The 15,371-nt window shown below is 41.1% G+C and overlaps 1 long non-coding RNA gene across 3 annotated transcripts in view; it reads left to right on the forward strand.

Annotated features, from left to right (window-relative positions):
- LOC150064447 (uncharacterized) overlaps positions 1-15,371 on the forward strand; it is a 63,827-nt gene that overhangs the window by 42,133 nt on the left and 6,323 nt on the right. For 2 of the 3 annotated variants that reach the window (XR_016535268.1, XR_016535267.1), the window contains exon 6: positions 1,179-1,441. The exons of the other annotated variant lie outside the window; for it this stretch is intronic. This is a non-coding gene — a long non-coding RNA (uncharacterized LOC150064447). The remainder of the gene's footprint in view (positions 1-1,178; positions 1,442-15,371) is intronic. 3 annotated transcript variants of the gene reach the window in all.

Consider the following 15,371-nt stretch of genomic DNA (forward strand, 5'->3'; position numbering starts at 1 on the left):
ATGGAGATGTGACTCAAGTGGTAGAGTCCAGCCATGAGCAAAAAATGTTGAGTGAGAATATGAAGGTCTGAATTTAAGCTCCATTCCAAGCAAAAGAACTCCCCAGTGAGCACCAGCTACTCGAGAGGCTGAAACCTAAGGATTGGGGTTCAAAATCAGCCAGGACAGGAAAGTTCCTGAAACTCTAACTAACAAAAAGAAAAAAGTAAGTCAGAAGTGGAGCTATGGTTCAAGTGGTAGAGCACTAGCCTTGAGCAGATAAAGCTCAGGATAAAGCCCAGACCCCGAATTTAAGCCCTGCAACCAGCATCAAAATCAAAGCAAAACAATTAAGAAAAAACTCCCCCCAAAACAAAGGCTAATGTGATATATCGTTATGGCAAAACTCTCTTGGGACCTATATTTTGTGAACTACCATACACACACACACACACACACACACACACACACACATTAGATATATACAATATGTCATATGTATATACAAATGGGATTAAGCATCCTAATGTAAGAAGACTGAGGGAGCTTGCATGTCCCTCCCCCCATATACAGACACAGCAAGAAGGTGGCACCTTTGAAGGGGAAAGGGGACCTTGAACAGCCAGTGAATGCATATAGTTGTGCCCTGTGTTTAAACTTTATAGACTAGAATAGGGAGGCAGAAATTTCTATTTGCAAAATCCCTCAAAGGTATAGAACACATTTTGTTAGAGCAGCAGAAACAGACTAAGATGGAGCATCTTGAGTTTTTCTCCTAGTCTGAGATACACCTATTAATTTACAGCAAGGGGTTATATTCCTGGAAAAATTCTGACAGGAAAGGCAATTTATAGTAGAACAGATCCTAGCCAGGCTGTCCATCCAAAAAGACCTGTCTCTCTTCTTTGTGTTGATTTATGGACTACTTTGGTAGGGAAGAAGGCTCTAGATTATATCTCATACCTTCTTCTGGTCTTCATAATATTTTATGTAACTAAAACCAACTCTACTGCAACCTCCTTCCACTGAAACATTAGCTCCCAGGCCCTGACAAAACTGGAGATATAATTTGAAAACTGAATTTCTCATATCTTTTTTTTTTATTGTGCCTGATAAGGCAAGAAGCACCTAGGAAGGCCGGCTCAATGATTTTTCTACTCTTTAAGTTTTTGGTTTGGGTTTTGTTTTTTGGCCTGTAGCATCTCTGATATCTTCAGATATTCTGAGGCATCTTTCCTTTTGATGAAAGAGCAGCAAAAAGTCCTAGATCTGGTGCATGATAACGAGAGAGACCTACTGAAAGGTATTAGTACACCATGACAGATGAGATGCCCTGGAATGTGAAATGGGATGCTCCCCCAACAGCTGGAACTGGAACTCATTCCTTTGAAATAACAGCGATTGTTTAAGATTCATTGAGCAGATGCTATGGCCTAAGTGTGAAGTGTATTTGTGATATATGGTATGTAAAAAGGATGTCTGTGCAGGAATGGGTTACTGCTGTTACTTGATTTGATGACTGTGTGAAAAGAAATAAGAGGGATTCTTTGTGCTTTAACTTCTCCTCACGGAAAAGAATGCTGTGTGGATTGCCAAGATGGTGATCCTGAAAACCATTTACAATATTCAATTAACAATAATTAAGGCACTCAGTGGGAAGCTCCTCACTGACTTGCTAAATAGCAAAAATTGGTACTTGGCATTCCCAGTGGAGAAGAGAAAAGATAATAAGTACCCCAAATGTAAAGACAATCGAAATGAAACCAATTATGACCAAATTACATTATACAAATAGAAGCACAAGTTGAATCAGGAATATCTAAGTTTTTGACAAGAAATATTAAAAAGAAATATAATAACATTTTAGCCATTAATTGATCATCTAATCTAGTTTAGCTCTGGGAAAGGATCTGGTTTATAAACCTTTAAGTTTTACACATGTTGATAAGGGACCACAGTCTATTAAAATAGCTTCATATTTTTAGGAGCATGTAAAGTCTAATTTTCTGTTAATATGGTTAATAATGAACCATAATTGATTCTATTACCAATAGACATTAAAAAAGCAGTTAGCTAGTCATTTAGTCCATCTTTTCTCAATCACATACTCACAAAATATTAATTCTAATTTGATTATATGGAAGTCTAGTAATTTTAAACTATTCTCTATTAGTCAATTTTCTTTCCTTTCTTTTTGGTTGCCAATCCTGAGGCTTGAACTCAGGGTCTGAGCACTGTCCTTGGGCTCTCTCAAGGCTAGAGGTCTACCACTTGAGCCACAGCACCACTTCTGGCTTTTTCTATGAGGAATTGAACCCAGGTGTGTATGTATGATAAGCAAGCACTCTACCATTGGCCAAAATCCCAGCCCTGCCAATTTTCAATAGCTTTCAAAATAAGTTTTTACTCCTTTACAAGTTTTTCTTACCTACTGTCTTCATCCTTTATTTCTCCACAACTTTTCATGTGTTAAAAAGTTGTTCAACAATGTCTTGATTTATAATGATATGTATGTGTAATGGTATCAGGGCTTGAACTCCAGGCCTGTGCTCTTACTTGCGTTTCTTACTCAAGGTTGGCCCTCTTCCACTTGAGCCATATCTCTAGTCTAGCATTTTGCTAGTTAGAGTCTTGTAACTTTTCTACTCAGGGTTGGTTTCAGACAGTAATTCTTTAGATCTTAGCGTCATGAATAGCTAAAATCATATCTGTAAGCCATTGGCATCTAGCTTGTCTGCATTTTTGCTCATTAGTAATGTATAAAATGCTTCTCCACATTAAATAGTCATTTCTTCTTTCATAAATCACTCTGTTGTCCACTTTTTTATAATAAGGATATTGATCCTTTGTTAGTTAAATATACAATATTGCAAATGGTTTTTCCTCCCAGTCTGTATTTGCCTTTTAAATTTGTATACAATGTTCGTTCTGGCTACTTTTACATGCTTTTTAAAAAAATAAATACATAAACCAGCTTTGAAAAAATTTTAAACAATAAATCTGTTTGAAAGATGGAGGGATGTTTTGCCCTTTTTTTAGTAACATTTTTTTTTTTTTTGCCAGTCCTGGGGCTTCTTCTCAAGGCAAGTGCTCTACCACTTGAGCTGCAACATCACTTCCAGCTTTTTCTGTGTATATGGTACCAAGGAATTGAACCCAGGGCCTCGTGAATGCTAGGCAAGCACTCCAGGCTCCTGGCCTACTAACAGCTTTTAAGTGCTATTGTTTTCCTTTGCATTCTAGAATGTAGAAGCATTCTCTCTGCAGCTCTTTTATTCACTGAGAAGCTCAGCTCACCATAATAAGGATGCTGCCTTCAGACCTATGAAAAGCCAACAAAATAACAAGTATGCAAGGCTGGGAGTGAGTGAACCTCAGAAGACAGGACAGTAGTAACTTCAGAGCTCAGAGTTTAGAAAGAAATGTTATTGAGTGGGAGTTGTAGGCAGATATGTGTGTTTGTTGGTGAGCCAATTGGGTTACTTCAAAGGTATGACTGTTTTAACCTGGGGATTAGATGAATTGCCACCTTCAATTACATCTTACATCTCCTTTAGGGTAAATGTCTATTTCAATCCAGTAACAAGCATCAGTTCGAAGCAGGGTACTGACATAGTCCTACTTGTTCTGGCCATTGAGATATGTTTCTTTACTCAAATAAAAGCAATGACCTGAGCTAACACAATTTACTAGGGAGAACGTCTGCCGACCTCAAAGATTTCCATCAAAATCATAGTTTGCCAAGGTGTAAGCTGACCGCATTCTTTATAGGCATGTGGATCAGCCAGCTGGCAAGCCCTGGCCACCACTCTCTCCAGGCAATCAGCCAACAGCCAGCTCTCTGAGCAAGATTCATTCCCACTGCAACGTTTATTTTTCGAGGTGTTAGCCACATTCTGTTAATTGGGACCTTTTGCAAAGACATCCAGGCCTTTTGAAGTACCCATTCTCCCATCAATCTACTGAGAATGTGTAGTCCTGTCACATGTGTTTTCAGCAAGGAGTTGGTAAGAAGATTGAGTTGATTTTTTTGTCTTTACTTAACTCCATGCAGCAGAAATCAGGCTAGAGAACTGTCAATCATTTCTAAGGATGACAATTTTCACCACTTGACAATCTGCAGTATAAAATTCAGGCGATTTGATGATACATACCCATGCACAGCCCATCCCCCAGATATAAAGATATGTGTTGAACAGCCAAGCTTAAAGCCCTTTGCTCAGGCATGATAATTTAGGGAAACAGTTAGCTCATCAAAATTGGCTAGGTGCCCCGCTTTCATATTACCCAGACAGAAGTCACTGAACCACAACTCTGCTGCTTAGAAACAAGAACTGAAAGGGAGAGGGGTGAGGAAGTAGGAGCAGTTAGCCAGTTACTCCTATTCAGTCATGAAGTGTACTTTACACTTTGGCATGAACTGATAGATGTTAAATTATGCCTGAAGTCATGTCTGGTGTAGCACTCAGGACAGCTGTATACTGAACTCTGCTTTCTATAGACAGGTGACTTTAAATAAGACCCTCCAACACTTGCCTTGTAGAAGCATCCAGACAGATGACCTGTAGGTCTAAAGCCATGTATGAAGTTGCTGATTTTGAAGAACCACATTGATCGTTTCTATGTTTGGGTACACCCTGCTTTTGAAGAATCCGTTTTCAGATCTATTGGCTTATGCTCTTTAAGCACTTAGTCTCTGTATGGCAGCACACTTGGTTGCCTCTAGCTCATCTGAAGAGTTTCACATTGTCTCAGTGGGTGACAAATACCTCTCAGTAAGGGTACAGATACCAACCAGGAAGAAAATTGAGAGCCAGAATGAGATGGGATTTGGAAACCACATGGAGCCCTTTTTATTCCTTTGTTCTAAAATGATGAGTCCATGACATTGTGTTGACCACAGTGAGCTGGAGAAATTGGCATTTGATGAGAATCTTGCATGAATGGAGAGCTGTCCAAAAATGAAGGAGAAATGGAAGAAATGCTAGCAGAAGGAACAGAATAACACTGTAGAAACAGAAAATTAGATATTCAGAATTCTAGAGCCCAAACACCTAAGGGGAACAAACTGAATATGTATGCAATCAAACATAGGGTTAATTAATCTATTGTCTCTTCCACAAATATTCAATAAACACTTAGTACACATATAATATCACACCTGATGAAAGAGAATAATCAAAGATGACTCTGTATTTTAAATAGAAAAGTCCTAGAAGAGGACAAAGGATCTGCCTGCTTACATTTATAGACTTCAAAGATAATCCCTCATCCAACAGGCAGAATGAAAGATAAAATTTTGGATGAATATAGAAACAATTGCTAATCAGCTCCCAGTAGCAATTCAATCGATCTTTCTTGTGAAAAGATATTAGAAAAAGCAATCTAAAGAACACCTGTTTGGATGCACTAGAATCAACAATTAGGTTCTTTAGGGAATGAGGCGTTTTCAGTGGCCTTCAATAAGAGCCACTGGAGCTTAGCATTTTTATGACCGTAATCAAGAACATTTACTGGGGCCAAAGGAAAATATTTACACCCACCTCTTAATCTTGAAGAAGAGACAGTTCCCTAAGTCACTGACTTAATTAGTATGAGCTGAAGCTGAGGCTGGGGGTTCTCTGTAGGATTCTGTGCTGACACTCCTCCTCTGGGCTCTAGACTTGCCAGTAAAAGAAAAATGAATTCTGTTTCAATTACATGACCCATGAAGGAGCAGGTGGTGAACTTGATTGGTAAAGAGATGGGAGCTGTGAGCTTGGTGCCCCATCTGGTCTTTAGACTGGAGGGGTTGATGTTAACTATGCATGCCCATTAGCTCACACCGAAGCCAGTAAGGCTATCGCTACACTATTCCAGGGAACTTCATTCAGCGACCAAGGTCAGAATGTCAAATGATGCACTGTGGCTTCACTTCTTGCTAAAAACAAGAGGCCTTTGCTGGGTGCTGGGTACTCACACCTGTAACTGGCTACTCAGGAGGCTGAGAATTGAGGATCAAGATTCAAAGACAGCTATACAGGAAACTCTGTAGATGCCAATCTCCAACTAACCACCAAAAAAGCTGGAAGTGGAGTTGTTACTCAAGTGGTAGAGTGTCAGCCTTGAGCGAGAAAGCTAAAGAACAGCACCCAGGCTCTACGTTCAAGCTCCAGTTGTGGAATACAAGAACGAAAGAGTGAAGAAGAGAGGGAGGCCAGGAGCATGACCTAGTGGTAGAGTGCTTGCCTAGCATGCATGAAGCCCTAGGTTTGATTCCTCAGTACCACATACATACAAAAAAAAACTACAAATGGGGGCCGGGAGTTTGGCCTACTGGTAGAGTGCTTGCCTAGCATGCACTAAGACTCGGGTTCGATTCCTCAGTACCACATACATAGAAAAAAGCCAGAAATGGTGCTGAGGCTCAAGTGGTAGAGCTCTAACCTTGAGAAAGTCCAAGGACAGTGCTCAGGCCCTGAGCTCAAGCCCAGGACTGGCAAAAAAAACCAAAAAAACCAAAAAAACAAAAAACCTACAAATGGTGCTGTGGTTCAAGTGGTAGAATAGTAGCCTTGAGGAAAGCTCAAGGACAATGTTCAGGTCCTGAGTTCAAGCCCCAAGACAGAAAGAAAGAAAAAGAAAGAAAGAAAGAAAGAAAGAAAGAAAGAAAGAAAGAAAGAAAGAAAAGAGAGAAATCAAAGAAAGGAAAGAGAACAGAAAAAAGGAAGGAAGAAAGGAAGGAAGGAATAAGGGGAGCTAATTTATTGGATGTATTTTATGTCAGAGGCCATGAACTTTCTCTCCAAAAAAGGAAAGAAAGAAAGAAAGAAAGAAAGAAAGGAAGGAAGGAAGGAAGGCAGGCAATCTATCTCCAAAATTCTATTGTTTTTGTAGTCTCTCCATGACCTGGTCATAATATATCTCCATTTTACAAACCGTTGAATGGTCGTACACACACCTATAATCTCTGTTGGGAGAGGTTGAGAGAAGTGAGGTGCTATTGCCGATGACACCAAGACAAGCATCAACCAGGTCTGCCTTCCACAACCCAGAGCCTGTGATCATCCTAGGAGCACAGAGTGCCAGCTCACACAAGACCAAAGAAGTGGCCAAGCCAGAATCACCACGCAGTGACAGCAAGTTATCCCATGGGCAAATTCTCCTCTTTGCACCAGGACTTTCTGAATGTCCGTGTTTATATCTGTAAAATATGAGAAATGATTGTTGGGAACCATGGCTCACGCCTGTAATCCTAGCTTCTCAGGAGACTGAGAGCGGAGGATCAAGGTTCAAAGCCAGCCTGGGCACAAAAGGACCTGAGACTCTTATCTCCAATTAACCTCTAAAAATGGGAAGTGGGATTTGGCTCAAGGGTAGGGTGTAGCCTTGAGCTGAAGAGCTCAGGGACAGTGCCCAGTCCGAGTTCAAGCTCCATGACCCATAAAAAATACACACACACACACACACACACACACGTGAGTAATGAAATCCACATCACGCAGCTATATGTCTACCTATAAACACACCTAAACTGTGAACTGGTGCTCAAAGTGGCAGTCACCTAACAAATCCCAGTTTCTTCCTCTGAGCTCCTTTATGTAACTTGAGTGAAACCCTTAGCTTCTTTGGCCCCTTGCTGCAAGAATAGAGTTGGGTTATGGGGAAATATTTCTTTCAAATGGCTCACACCCAATATCCTAGGTACGCAGAAGTCTGATAGCCCAGGATCCTGAAGATTGTCATTTGAAACACTCTTATGTACAATTAAGTACAGAGATGGGGGGGAGAGAGGGAGGGAGCGAGGGAGAGAGAGATTGAGAACCAAGTTGGAACTGCAGCAGTGGCTTAAGTGGTAGAGCTCTAGTCTTGAGCATTTAAAGCTTAGGGACAGTGCTCAGACCTAGAGTTTAAGCCCCAGATAAAATTAAAATGGTGGATGCTCTACCTTCTTCTGCTAGTGTTAGAGCTGCTCATGTAGCCCTCTCTGCAATTTGGGGCAGAAAGACCAGTGAGCAAGCTAACTTGTTGGGTGAGGAATCCCTCCTGGATTTGGCTGGCTGAATATTTTCCCCTTGTGACACCTATCATCTTGTCCTTTCTTGGGAATCATAAACAGTTTGCAGAAGAAAAATGAAAGCCGTTCATGTCACTCAAAGATCACTGTCTAATGCCAACACAAGGATCAATTTTTCTAAGAATAGACACCAAGTGCAATGGGGAATGAACTACCTTAATAAAGGAAATGAAGCGGGAATTGGGGAAAGCACGTGGGGCTTTTGGTGCAAGGTGGTTCTTGGTACCTATTACAAATCTTCACAGCAAAATTGACGACACTGGGTATGAGTGCCCCCTTATTTAATAAATATTGAGTACTTACCATGAGCTAGATTCTAATGGTTGGAGGAAGCTGAAACTAGACAAGGTTCCTGCCTTCCTGTGTTTCCACTGCAGAAATGAGAGGGTTGTTAGTCTAGTAACACACAGGTACATGTCAGACCAAAACTCTGAGCAAGTTGACCTAGTTAGTGCCACTAGGAAGGGGCTCCCTGAGGAAGTGCTGTCACTCCAGCCCAGACGGGAAGGATGAGTTGGCTGGTTCCGGGCAGAGGAAATGGCTTGTGTAAAGCCCTGAGGTGGAGGGAAGCTCCCCAAGTTTAAAGAACCGAAAGAAGGTCAAAGAGCCTGAATCCCTAACAGCAAAGACAAGACTGTGAGTTGAGGCTGGAAAAGACAGGGCCCAGACCAAATCCTGGCTGTAGAGGTGATTTGTAAAAGCTACAGGTAACTTTTGCAAGTGTTTTCAGCAAGAAGCTATGAGGATCAGAGTGGATTTAAACATGATCACTCTAGGAAAATTGATTCAAATAAGGCAAGAATGGATCAAGAAGGGGGTAGGAGTGCAGCTCAGAGATCCAGAGAAAGAAGGAAGGAAGGAGGGAGGGAGAAAAAGGAAGAGAGGAAGGAGGAAGAAAGAAGGAAGCTATATGTGTAGACTTGTTTCTATGAACCAAGTATTGTTTTATGAGCTTTACACATATCATTGCATTAAATCCTCACACAGCACTATGGGCCAGTGCTATTGCCTTTCTCTTCCCACAGAAGAGGATACTGAAACATGGAAATGCTGGGATCAGGCATGAATTTCAGCAGTCCCGTCTCTCCAGTGCATTGTTTTCTCCCTGCCTCAGAGACTCTTTTCCTGCCCATAGGCCAGGCTGGGAGACTGTAGGGCTTGTACCAGGATAGAGACTGTGGGCAGATCCAAAAGCCATTGGATGGGAAAAGCTGACAAGACTCAGCCTGGTTGTGGGGGTGTGGGACAAAGCCTGAGGCCAGCTGGTAGGTAGGAAGCATACCAGGCTGTGGGGAGTCTTCCAGAGTCCTGGTGCAGAGAAGGAAAAAACTCTGGCCCTCCTGCCTAACACACACATTCTCTTGCTTCCTTTTACAGCAAACTCCATGAGATGTACTAAGCAATACTTACTGGTTACAGTGCTATTTTCTTCAAAACCCTAAACAAATAGGGTTATGGCATTTCATTCCCTGCTCTATTTATTTATTCAAGTGGATGTTTATTTCTTTCAGTTTCCAGAAGTTTTACTTACACTCTGATTGCATTCCTAAAAATTCTGGCTGAAAAATCACTAGGATTCACATACTCACTAATTCTCCTTCTCCTTCAGAACTGATCTGGTAACCATATTTCCTAGTTCCCAAACACTTCCTCTTCTGGCAACTCCAAGTCTCAGTTCTGAAGCCAGTCAGCCTTGATCCTCTGAATGTAGACATCATTTTGTGTCATCAATGCAGTGTAATACAGAATGTACTTACTTCTAGCTGCCACTAAGATGCATTTAAAAAGTACTCTGTGGCAGTATGTAGTTGTCTCAACATAAACTTTTGGAAAACTTGATAAAGAAAACTCTCAGATTTTTAGCCGAAATACTGAATAACAAAGATCATTTGGCAGTGTAATTTTCTGACACACTTGCATGAATGAGCACATATGCATGTATAGATATCCATAGTTTTAGAAAGATGAGGGAAGGGCTTCACCACAGTAGTAAGACATGTTCTCAGCATGTGCAAGGCCCTGCTTTCAGTCCCTTAAAAACAAAATCAAATGAAAATGAACCTCTTTAGTCAGGTAGAATCTGGAATCCCAACTCCTTGGGAAGCTGAAGCTTGAGAATTACTCCAACCTAGAAGCTGAAAACCAGTCTGGGCAATATAGTAAAGCTCCATCTATAAAATATAAATAGATTTAAAAGAAGATAGAGACATGTACCATTTAAGAAATTCTAAAATATATCAAATACAAATACAAATTGATCAGAATTATTATTCTTTTTCTCCCCTTTATTTTTTATTGTATTCTATTGTCGGGGTAATGTCTAGAGGGGTTACAGTCACATTCATCAGGCAGTAGGTGCATTCTTCTCACACATTGATACCCCTTCTCATGTTTTTGTCCCCCTTTCCTTACCCCCACCTAATCCCAATCATCTTGTTTTCCTCCCTTCCCTTCCCTGTTTCAAATAAACAAATGAACATATATACAATATACCAGGTAACAAAGTCAAATATAGTAACCACATGAGATTAATCATAAGGGGAAAAAAGAGAAAAGAAATAACATCACATAGTGCATTAAGAACAACACAAACATAAACCTCTTATTTCCATATCCTGGAGTTCATTTCCTTTAGTCTCATCCTGTATGACCATATGTACATAATTTTTGAGCTATTGTAATCCTCTGCTAGGAGAATCCTAGATGTGTACTAATTATTACAAATGAGGGAAACCAGGGAACCTATGCTCCTTTGGGCCTGGCTTACTTCACTTAATATGATTTTCAGAATTATTGTAACGAGTACTTTTAGATAGCTATTTCTCCCTAAGAATTCCACCAAAGCAGCAGGGCTGGGGCCGGGAGTTTGGCCTAGTGGTTAAAGTGCTTGCCTTGCATGCATGAAGACCTGGGCTCGATTCCTTGGTACCACATACATAGAAAAAAAGCCGGAAGTGATGCTGAAGCTCAAGTGGTAGAGCTCTAGCCTTGAGAAAGTCCAAGAACAGTGCTCAGACCCTGAGCCCAAGCCCAGGACTGGCAAAAAAAAAAAAACAAAAACAAAAAGCAGCAGGGCCTTGTTTATATTACTTGGTTAAGATGCATTGTAGATTTGATTTGGATTGCTTGTGCATTCATCAGTTCATGCAAAAAGTCAGTGTTTACCATGTTCAGGGGACCGTGGCAGTGGCCACACAGATGATCTAGAAGGGTGTAAGTGTCATCTTCAATCCCAATCATGTAGAGGAATCACAACCAACGAATAAGAGCACACAAGAATAGTGAGCAAGTGCAGGGTGCCATGAATGCTGTAGAGATGGGAAACCAAGAGAGATGGAAATCAAGCCAGAGATTCTGAAGAAAGAGGTTTTAGGCTGAGGCTAAAGGATGAGTAGAAATCAACCAGGAGGAGGAAGAAAAAAAGGGGAGAGAACACTTCCAAGAAATGGGAGTCATGGGAAAGAACATGAGGTATTAAAAAACAGAAGGAAGGCCAAGCATATGTTTGTAACTCCAACACATCGGAGGCTGACGTAGGAGAGCCACATTCCAGACCAGTTTGAGCTATGTAGCAAGTACAAAATCAGTCTGTACTATACAGATTATAGTAAGTCTGTCTCAAACAAACAAACATACTTACAAAAAATAAACAAATGCCATGGCTTTGGGATATAGCTTAGTGAGAGAGCACTTAGCAAACACACACAGGCCCTAGGGTTTGATCCTCAGCACCACAAAATAAAACAAATAAGCAAAATACCTGAAAGAAGTTCATTAGAATGCAAAGATGGTTTTTGAACTGGTCATGCAGTGTCTGATAATCTTGTAAAGACACTTGGAATTTATCCTGATGGAAGAAAAAGCCATCACAAGGATCAGTAAGAATGTGTGGAGAAGGGATTATGAATAAAGGCTGAATGCAGACTGGTCAGTGGAAGTATAGCTCAAGGGGTGGAATACCAACCTTGAGCTGAAAAAGCCAAGCCAGAGAGAACAAGGCCCTGAGTTCAAACTCCAGCATCACTTTCCCCACACACACAGATAAGCAGACCCAGATATGCTGGGAAATCTAGCTTAGTAACATAGAGGACAGGTGGTCAGAAGTAAGATGGTAAGATAGTACCTCAGAGAGCAGACTCAAAGACAAGCGTGATACTGGCATTTTAAGCACTGGACAAAGAAAAGATGAGTGGATGACCCCCAGGTTTGATCTGGTTTGGTCAAGTAGGTGGATAACAGAGCCACACATGGAAAGAAAGAATGTAGAGAAGACAGGTTTGGGCAGAGTGAAGGTGAGGTATCTGTGGAATATGCAAAGTAGATGGATGGATGGTCAGTATAGAGGGTAGTAGGTTGCTTAGCTACTTACTTAGTGTGTAGGTGCACAGAAAGAGGTCCCCAGAAATTTCTGCATCCAAGAGCCTACTCATAAATGTATGAGAATGTGTGATATGGTGTAAGAAGACGCAGAGGCAACTTGCAGAATGAGCAGGGGGAACAACACAGGAAACAGGCAAAACATTTAACCACAAAAAGGGAAGAGAGTCAGGAGTGATTCAGGATCTAAGACACTCTGGTGAATTTATATAGCAATTGACAGAATCAAGAGGAAAGGAGAATCTTAGGATTTGGAAAGAAGAGGGGGAGGTTCCAGAGGAGCCTCTGGGCACGTCAGGACTGGGAGAAGAAAAGAAAGTGGAAAGCACAGATGTGTTCCAGGCAAGAGTACATAGAAGTTTGCTGCTCACAAGAGTTGAACAGGTTCCCACTAGTGATTTTATTTTCTCTGTTAGAGAAAGGCAAGATATGCTAAGAATGAGCAGAGAGGCTGAGGCTGTAGGTCAGTGGTACAGTGAGTGCTTACCACACATGAAGCCTTTGATTTGGGCCCTACTAACATGAGAACAAAACAAAGGAGTGACGGGAAAATTTGCAGGACAGTAGGGTAGACAAGAATGTGCTTGTTTTTGTTTTTAAAGAAGAGCTAGTAAGGGGCCGGGAATTTGGCCTAGTGGTAAGAGTGCTTGCCTAGCATACATGAAGACCCAGGTTTGATTCCTCGGTACCACATATATAGAAAAAAAGCTGGAAGTTGATACTGTGGCTCAAGTGGTAGAGTTCTAGCCTTGAGAAAGCCCAAAGATAATGCTCAGGCCCTGGGATCAGTATCCATGACTGGCAAAAACAAAAAGAGCTAGTAAGAAATCCATAGACACCATTTTAAAGTCTATACTCTATCTCAGCAGCCTAGGCTCCAGTCTTTTTTTCTGGAGGCAACCATAGTGATCTGTTTCTAATATGGCCTTGTAGGAAAAGATTCTATGCCCTGGTCTGAGCCACACTTAATCACTTAGTGTGTGCTGGGGACAGTACTGCTTTAGCACAAGTAAATCTACCCATGCTTTCCTTTAACTATTTGTTGGACATATTTTATGTGTATTTACATGTGTGAAAATCTATCATTTTAGAATTGACCTCTGTATCATTTTTATTCCCCTGATCACAGACAATGCAGTTTGTTAGTAATTTTTGCTTAATTTTAGCAGTCTAATAAGTGAAAAGTGGAGTGTTCGTTTGCATTTGATTTTTTTAATGGTGAGAAAGATTACAATTTTAATATTTAAAAGCAAATATCAACCTGGTACTGAGGCTCATGCTTGTAATCTTAGCTACTTCGGGGGTTGAAATCTAACAATTGTGGTTGGAAGCTACAGAAAAATCTGTCTCTTATCTCCAATTAACCAACAAAAAGCCTCATGTGGAGGTGTAAGTCAAGTGACAGAGAACCTGTCTTCAGCAAAAAAGTCAAGGGAGAGTAAAAGGCCCTGAATTCAAACCCCAGTGTGTGTGTGTGTGTGTGTGTGTGTGTGTGTGTGTGTGTGTGTGCGCGCCTGCTGAGAGCATGGTGGCTTGCCTGTTCATGCCTTTGCCCCATTTTCTATCTAGTAGTTGGATTTGTGTTTTTCCATTGGTTTTGAGGAAAAGTGAAAGCTTTGAAGCTGACTTAGTGAAGTCCAGGATAGAATTGCAGAGAGCCTTGCCTCTAGCAAAGCCATAGGCCTCCTCATTCCTGAAGGGGACCTGAATAGACTGGAGCTTAAGTGAATTGTGCCCTGAGGCCATAGCCTGGATTTCTTTTTCTGAGAGGTTCACAGTTCCCTGAAGCCATCACTGACAAATAGGCCTGAGCAGGAAAGAAGGAAACCCCCATTCTTTGTTCCTATTGTTAGCCAGTGAATAGGTAGGAAGCAACCTGTGGAAAAACAGTCTCTGGCAGTCCCTGAAGCTGTTCTGTTGTGGACTGGTTTTCTATGCTTAGTGACAACGAAGAGGATGGCTTTGCAAAGTGAACCAGTCATTTTTTTGTCTGCTGGTTTTGGACAGAGCTTCTGGTGCTGCTCCATTGCTGAGCAACCTCATAATCACATCTTGAACCTGAAAACCAACTTGCCTATCACCGTTCTTATCCACACACAGTTCTTGGCTAAAAGACCTCAAGTCAGGAGGGATCAGAAAGCCAAGGATGCTGGGTAGACTGGGCTTAAAATTCTCAGTAGGAAATGGAAAGCCAAGAAAGTACTTTTGCCTAGGGCAGAGCTTGAACCTTCCTATTACTCATGAAACCTCAAAAAGATGGAAGTAGTCTTGTGAATAATCTTATTGCAACATACAAATCATATAACTAGAAACGACCTAGGAAAGGAAATTATAGAAATCCATCTCAGCCATTTAGTCATATATGTGACATGCCAGCTGCTGAATGTAGAGGACTTTACTTGTATTTGAACTTGACAACAGCCTTTCAAGGTAATGGTAACTATTATTTCCATTTTGTCCCCCACTGAAATAACAGTAAGCTTAGGACAGTTAAGTTACTTTCCCTAAATCAAAGGGTAGATGGACACCGCATGCACTTGAACCTAGCATTGAATTTTGTAAACAGGTCTCCAGGTACCCTTAATTCTCACACCACCATAGCAGCTGCTGGCAAGAGAGGCCCCCACAGACTTGCAAATTCTTCATGTTTTTCAATGCTTTGCAGAATCTTCCAACAGGGACTTCCTTTCTCTTGAGCCCATCTTTTGTCTAGAGAGCAAATGAGAGGCTTCCGGTGAGTAGATGGTTACTTAAACTGAAATGATTATCAAAAGAGTCATGCACATTACAATCCTGGCATTCAAATGTGTTGGGCATTTGAATTAGTATTTTCCAGCTGAACTTTCACAACCATTACTCTCAGATACCATGTTTTAAAAAAATTTATCTTCTTGACCTAGTCACCTATCCGATGCCTCCACTTGTGACTGGAATCTACAGACCCACACATAAAATTCAA

Source organism: Megascapheus bottae, chromosome 4 (assembly GCF_031878675.1).
Source record: "Megascapheus bottae isolate mThoBot1 chromosome 4, mThoBot2.hap1, whole genome shotgun sequence".
Taxonomy (NCBI): domain Eukaryota; kingdom Metazoa; phylum Chordata; class Mammalia; order Rodentia; family Geomyidae; genus Megascapheus; species Megascapheus bottae.